The 7,657-nt window shown below is 39.2% G+C and overlaps 1 pseudogene across 1 annotated transcript; it reads right to left on the bottom strand.

The window, feature by feature from the left end:
- Positions 1 to 343: 343 nt before the first annotated feature.
- On the bottom strand, positions 344 to 834 carry LOC309831396 (mitochondrial import receptor subunit TOM6 homolog; annotated as a pseudogene). Its single transcript has one exon. The product of its transcript is annotated as a mitochondrial import receptor subunit TOM6 homolog (transcript).
- Between the last annotated feature and the right edge of the window lie 6,823 nt (positions 835 to 7,657).

Here is a 7,657-nt window from a genome sequence, read left to right as displayed (position 1 = left end):
TGTGATCTATCTTGGAGAATGTTCCATGTGCATTTGAAAAGAATGTGTATTCTACGTTTTGGATGGAATGTTCCATATAAATTTATTATGTTCTTCTGATCTAATGTGTCGTTTAAGGCCTATGTTTCCTTAGTGATTTTCTATCTGGTTGATCTATCCATTTATCCATGATCTATCTACTATTATTGTATTACTGTCAATTTCTCCCTTTATGTCTGTTAGTATTTGCTTTATATATTAGGTGATCCTATCTTAGGTGCATAAATATTTATTTATTTATTTATTTTTATTTATTTAGTGTACAGTCTTTATTTGTTAAAATACCATTAGAATATTCCTCAGTACAAGAGCAAAGATCATCCCCTGCAGAAACATTGGAACTATATACAGAACTTTACAGAACACAGGACAACCCTTTAGCTGAACCCTACCTGCTGACCAGAGAAGGGTGTTCTGAGTGGACTCAGCAAAGAAAAGGAAATCAAGCAGGGAAGGAAAGGTGCCCATCTGAATCAAACTTCAGCCGTCATCAGGGCAAGTCTTGTGACGGTCACAGATCGGAGGCTCTGTTTTTGGAAGGTTCGAGTACAGCACAGGGGGTCCATGTGTCTTTACGGCTACACTCCAGGCTGAGGTGCCATTAGGTCAATGTCACTCAAATTCCTGGCCAGCCAAACTCCGGCAGCAAAGAGTCCCAAATTGAGGATCAAGTTCCTGCGGAAGTCATTCCTATCGGTGGTGAAGCAGTAGATGCCCCGAAGCCATGTTGTCTGGGATTTCGGGAGCTTCATTTGCCGAGCACGCAGCGATCACGCCGGCCCCACTGGAAGCCATAGCAGCACCCCAACACCAATATTTATTAATGTTATATCTCTTCTTGGATTGACCCCTTTATCATTATGTAATGCCCCCTTTGTCTTTTGCTACAGTCTTTGTTTTAAAGTCTATTTTGTCTGATGTAAGTACAGCTACTCCAACTTTCTTTCTGTTCTATTTACAAGGACTATATTTTTCCATCCTTTCACTTTCAGTCTGTGTATATCTTTAGATCTGAAGTGAGTCTCTTGTAGTCAGCATATAGATGGGTCTTGTTTTTGTTTTTTTCTTTAATCCTTTTATCCACTCTGTCTTTATTGGAGCATTTAGTCCTTTTCCATTTAAAGTGATTATTGATAGGTATGTACTTATTACCATTTTGTTAACTGTTTTCTAGTTGTTTTTGTAGTTCTTCTCTGCTCCTTTCTTCTTCTTTTAGTCTCTTCCCTTGTGATTTGATGATTTTCTTTAGTGTTGAGTTTGGGTTTCTTTCTTTTTATTTTTTGTGTATCTATCGTAGGTTTTTGGTTTGTGGTTACCATGAGGTTTATGTATATTGACCTATATATACTAGATAGTTTTAAGCTGATAGTTGCTTCAGTTTGAATGCATTCCAAAAGTAGTAAATTTTTACTTCTCCTCCACCTTTTATGTTTTTGACATCATATATTACATCTTTTTACTTTGTGTGTCCCTTAACTGCTTAGTGTAGTTGTAGTTGATTTCACGACGTTTGTCTTTTAACCTTCATCATAGTTTTTTAAGTGGCTGATCTATTGCCTTTACTTTATATTTACCTTTACCAGTGAGAGTATTTCTTTCGTATATTTTTGTATTTCTAGTTATGATCTTTTCTTTTCCACTTAAAGAAAACGTTTAACATTTTCTTGTAAGGCCAGAATAGTGGTAATAAACTCTTTTGGTTTTACTTGTCTGTAAAACATTTTATCTCTCCTTCAATTCTGAATGATAACCTTGCCAGGTAAAGTATTTTTTGTTGTAGGTTTTTTCCTTTTAGCACTTTAAATATGTCATGCCACTCCCTTCTGGCCTGTGAAGTTTCTGCTAAAAATTCAGCTGATGTACTTATGGAGGTTCCCTTGTATGTGCTAGTTGTTTTTCTCTTGCTGCCTTTAAAATTTTCTTTTTATCTTTACCTTGTGCCGTTTTAATTATGATGTGTCTTGGTGTAGACCTCTTTGTGTTCATCATGTTTGGGACTCTCTGTGTCTCCTGGAGCTGGATATCTCTTTGCTCCCCTACATTAGGGAAGTTTTCAACCATGATTTTTAAAATAAGTGTTCTACCCTTTCTCTCTTTTCTCTTCTGGGACCCCCATAATGTGAATGTTAGTATGTTTTATGTTGTCCCTGATGTTCCTTAAACTATCCTCATTTTTAAAAACTCCTTTGTCTTTTTTTTTCTCTTCAGCTTGTGTAATTTTGACTACTCTGTCTTCCAGATCACTGATCTGCTCTTTTCTGTCATCTAATCTACCACTGATTCTCTCTAGTGTATATTTCATTTCAGTTATTGCATCCTGATTGGCTATATATATAAATTTTTTCTAATTCTTTGTTGAAGTTCTTACTGTATTCATCTATTCTTCTCCCAAGGTTGGTGAACACCACTATAATCATTACTTTGAACTCTGCATTGGGTAGATTGCTTATCTCCATTTTGTTTAGCTCTTTTTGAGTTTTTTGGCCATTTTTGTTCATTTGAAATGTATTCCTCTGTCCTCATTTTGCCTAATTCTCTGTGTTTATTTCTATGTACTAAGTAGGTCTTTTATGCCTCCTGATCTCAGAGAAGCAGCCTTACGTAGGAGATGTCCTATGGAGTCCAGCAGCATGGTACCCTCTAGCCACCATAGCCACATGCTCCAGGGGTGTCTCCTATGTGGACTGTGTGCACCCTTCTATTGTAATGAGGCTGAATGCTCTAGGTGTGCTGATAGGTGGGCCTGGTCCCTGCCCAGCTAGCTGCAAGGCCCGATGACATCTGACTGCTATGGGTACACTGGTGGGTGAGGCAGGCCCCTGGCACTAATAGGCTAGAGGGAGAATTTCAAAATGTCTCCCACCAGCGCTGGTATCAATGTGGTAGAATGAAATTCCCCCCAAATGGTTGCCACTAGCATCTCAGTCCCCAGGAGGTTTCCCAGCTGCCTCCTGCTTGTCTGGGAGGCTCTCCAAGATCAGCAAGTAGGTCCGACCCAGGTGCCATTCAGACTGGTGCCTCTGTGCTGGGACTTGGAGCGAATGTTTTTGTGTATGCCCTTTAAGAGCAGAATCTCAGTTTCTCACAGCCTTCCAGCTCTCCTGAATGTAAGCTCCATTGGTTCTCAAAGTCAGACATTTGGGTACTCAACTTCCCAGTTCAGGACTCCTGAGCTGGTGAGCCTGATATGGGGCTCAGACCCCTCCCTTCTTGGGAAGGACCTCTGTGGTCGGGATAGCCTTCCGACTTATGGGTTGCCACACCAGGAGGGTGGGTCCTGACTAGATTACATCTCCACTGCTCCTACTCATTTCATTGTGGTTCCTTCTTTATATCTTCAGTTGTGGGAAATCTTTTCTGCTAGATTTCAGGTTGTTCTCAGAGATAGTTGCTCTGCTGGAAGAGGTAAGCTCGGGATATTCCTACTCCATCATCTTGCTCCCTCTTCTAACTCAAGATTTTTATTTTTAACTATATTGTTTGGATTTTTATAACAAGCGTACACTACCTTTATAATTAAAAAATAAATATGAAAGTGTTTAAAATTTTATTAATATTGTAAAACAAAACCCTATAAAAACCAGAAAAATGTATATTTTTCATTCATTCTTATTGCTTTTGAAGTTTGATTTTTAAATTTTGATTAAGGTCTTTACAGTCATTTCTATAAAAATGATTAGTACTATTATTAACAATAATGGTGATAGCAGTAGCTGCCAGGGCTTGGGTTAAGTACTTTACATTTATTATTTATTTCATTCTCATAAAATCCTATCAGTAGAGGCAGAGCTAGGTATGGTGGTGTTTGAAGTTTATATGATTGGGGGAGGAAAATAATGAAAAATTACCAGGGCCCTTCACAGGGCCTTGGAAAGGAATCTGAGCAAATAAGAGGCCTTGAAGCCAAGCTTCATAGGCTTCCTAAGAAATCCACCTCTACTTATCATTCATGAATTAGCTTCATTATATGTGCAATAAACTGAGGCCTAGAAAAATGACTTACCTAAAGTCATACACCTAGCAAATGGCTGAGCAAGTTAATTGCAGTATTTTATTATTCTAATAGAATTATCCATATCTCAGCAATTTTTGACCTAAAGTATTTCCAGTGGAGAGTTGGAGAGAGAACTCAACTCCTGCCCAGCTCTGAATGCTACAGAGATGAACCACCATCTCTTCCCTTCTTGATTACAGCACTAAATTCCTAACAGGCTTGCCTACCTTTCCTACCATTCTTCTTCTTCTGCATTCCAGTACTCATCTCGTCTTCTCTCGACTTCTAAAACAGGCCACATTCTCTTCCTCCACGTTTTTCCACAGATCATCCTTTTCCCTGAAACAATTTTTTCTCTCCATCTCGACAATATCTGCTTATGCTGCAGGTTTCCAGTTAATATCCTGTTTTAGTGAGTTGTTTCCAGATTCATAAGACAGGCTAGGTCCCCTTCCTGTATGTTCTATCATAATAATCAATTCACTTTATCGCATTTATTTGTTGAATGCATCGTCCCTGTAAATTCTTTGAGATACAGAGGTCTTATTTTCTTCACTCCTGTGCTCTCAGCTCCCCAAGTTGTACCCCAGGAATCTACAGGCTTCTAAGTCTCTATACTTTCCCTACCAAAGCCCAGGGAATCTTTATCTAGTCTGGGAGGGGTCGAGAAAACTTCTCTTCTTACACTTTCTACCTTCTTCCAAATATATCGTCTTTGCCAAGGCCAAAGTTTTTGAAACTCAAAAGCAAAGAATTGATCCCTCTGTTCTCTGCATTCTGCTGTTTCATCCTTCTGCTGAGACAATGGCAGAAAAGTATGGGGTATAGAAATGTGTATGTGCGGGAGGGGACCAATCAAATGTTATCTCAACTGTCAGTCCACCTCACATTCATAGCCAGCACCTGCCCCAAAGATGACACCTGTTCTCCATGATTTCTGGATCCTGTGCTGCACTGCCTAGATTCCCACTCCATGACGAAAGGTCTTATTCACTGGGGAGACAGGAATTTTGCCTGCTGACAGCTATCAGCTTGCAGCTTTCTCTGGGAATTGCCCTCAGCTGTAGAGAGCTTCCTTGCCTAGGTTCAAACCTCTTCCCTTGGATCTCTCATATCCAGTATAAAGAAGGGCCCCTTCTGCTAACCTAATCCCAGGAGTTGGCTGAAGTCTTGTGACTGCATTACAGCCCATCTTCTTCACGCCATCTGGCCTCCTTCCCTTCCCCCATTGGTGTCAATCCCAAGACCAGTTCCCATAAATTTTCTGCACGCAAATCTCTATCTCAGAATCTACTTCCTGGGGGACTTATCCTGCAACAGACACCTTTAGACTCCTTCTGTCTGTCATGATATATATATTTTTTCATCCATCTATCTCTCAGTTCCAAACACCTAAAAGTGGTGGGGGAAGTTTAGGTTGTTTGGAATCTTCTCTCCAACAAGTCACATGGGAAAAGAACTAGAGTTTATTTCTGTTCATTTTAGGTTTTGGATACAGTCAATGGGATACTATTGCAAGGGGAGGGAAAAGGTAAGGGAGAAAAAATTTTGCATATTTACTTCTTCCTAGATTGCATTGAGGAGGATTTTATGTAGCTATATTGGGAGAACCTGTAGAATTAAAAATAAGAAAGAAGTGTAAATGAAAGTTGCTGACAATTTTTAAGTACAAATTATAAAATCTTATCAAGTTCTCTAAAAACCAAAATAACTTAAGTCATCTTGAAGAGTAGAGCTGATGTATATATGCAGATTGGGAAATACCATATGCCAGGACTTTTAGTGTCAACTGCTTTTCACTGGAAAACTGAAGAAAATCAAGTTGAAGAAAAGGTATGACTAAAAGAGACAACATTCATTGTGTTTTTAGGTGCAAAGGAATAATAATGTTATTTTTTTCCTGAGAGTTGGAAGGATCTTAGAAGTCATAGTCCGTAAAGGTCTGGCCGGTGAGGGTATATCTTCGGGGAGCTATTTAACTTTTGCTTAGGATACACCAATATAATATTAATTTTATATTTTCTTGTTTTGAAGTTTAATAATTTTTGCTAAATATTAACTTGAGGCTATATGCACTACATTGCTTTTTCTTATTCCTCAATTGCATTCATATTGATGCTTTTACCTATCTTCTATTTAATTTTGCCCCTGGGATCTATTACATTTAGTTAGCACAGAGTGTCTAAAGGAGATAACATTGATTTACTTTGGTTTGCCTTCACGCTTAACCCATCCATGTTCATGATAGTTCAGGTTTTCCCTCTTTGCTGAAAAACTACAAGACAGAGGTGGACAGTGTCCAAATAATGTAGTATAACAACCATCTTGAGCATTGCCTCATTATGGACGGCAAAATTTAATAAGTAATTTGCCTAAATTCACATGGCTGGAGAGTTATCCTAAGTCGTATCTGATTTTATTAGCCACTTCTTCCTAACTTTTAAAGCTTTTCACTTCAGGTCTTGACTGACTTCTCCCAAAACAGCCTCTGTGCCCTTAACTTTCCCTCTGTGTTTAAGTAACTCAATTCCATAGCTTTTCCTTCTTTCCACATAAAAATGCTCCGCACTCCTTCCCACAGCCCGCTGTCTTCCCTTCCCCAGCCTTCTCTCGCCACTCAGCACTTTATCTTTGTTATCTCCTAGACCTTGCAAACTGGATGACTGGCTGCCAAATAAAATCACAGGAGGAAAAGATAAAGCATCTCATCTTTCTCTCTTTAAGCCTTTGCTCTCTTCCACTTCCTCGTCCGGGAGTGTTCAAGTTCTCCAGTTTCCCCAGGCAGGCCCGGTGCTAAAAATAGCGCACTCTGCGTGATGTCGCTGGTGGCATTTCCTGGGGTAGGAGAGTCCGAGTAAAAACAACTGGTGAGATGAGATGATCAAATTCTGAAGCGAGTCTGGGGACACCCTATACCTCTCCCCGCACCCACTGCTGGGATGCTGAGACTTCCGTAGGAATTGGTTCATGGTCGCTCTGGGACGGATCAGATCAAAAGGAACTAGCGTGTTTCTTCTTCTCAGATGAGAGGGGCGTAACTTATCATTGTTTCAAGGGCATAAAACAAGTGTAATCGTAGAAATGTAATTCGGGCCTGTCTGTCCACCATACCGTTGTTCCAACTAAGTGGAGAAGTTTGATGAGAAGTAAGTGTTCATTGAACCGCTAACGTTTAAAAAACATAATTAAATTCATTGCAATTTTTTTCTCATGCCTACATAATGTTTTAGGGGCCATTTTAAAAGGAAGATTCCATTTAAAAAAAAAAAAAGACTTCATGACAGGACAGAGATGGAAATGAAATGACAAAAAGAAAATATATGTAAGTCCATACACTCCCCAGCTCTCTGTTATTACAAAATACACTTTTTCTACAAAAAAAAAGCTATATCATTTTTTTCTGATTATAGTAATAATACATGTTTACTTCTAAAAATTCAATCTGATATTGAAGAAGAAAGTAAAAATTACACAAAATCACCCACACTGAGAAAACCAGATTGTATGTGTATGCATACACACCTAGGTCAAAGCCCTTCAATTCATATCCCTCCCCACTGGGGATTCAGAAATGTGGCCAGTTGGGGCCAATGAGGTGTGAGAAGAAACTTGCTGAAAGGTTTT

Source organism: Grampus griseus (assembly GCF_964374135.1).
Source record: "Grampus griseus genome assembly, chromosome: 13".
NCBI lineage: Eukaryota > Metazoa > Chordata > Mammalia > Artiodactyla > Delphinidae > Grampus > Grampus griseus.
The sequence above is the reverse complement of the archived record's forward strand: the minus strand, read 5'-3'. Positions and strand labels throughout refer to the sequence as shown.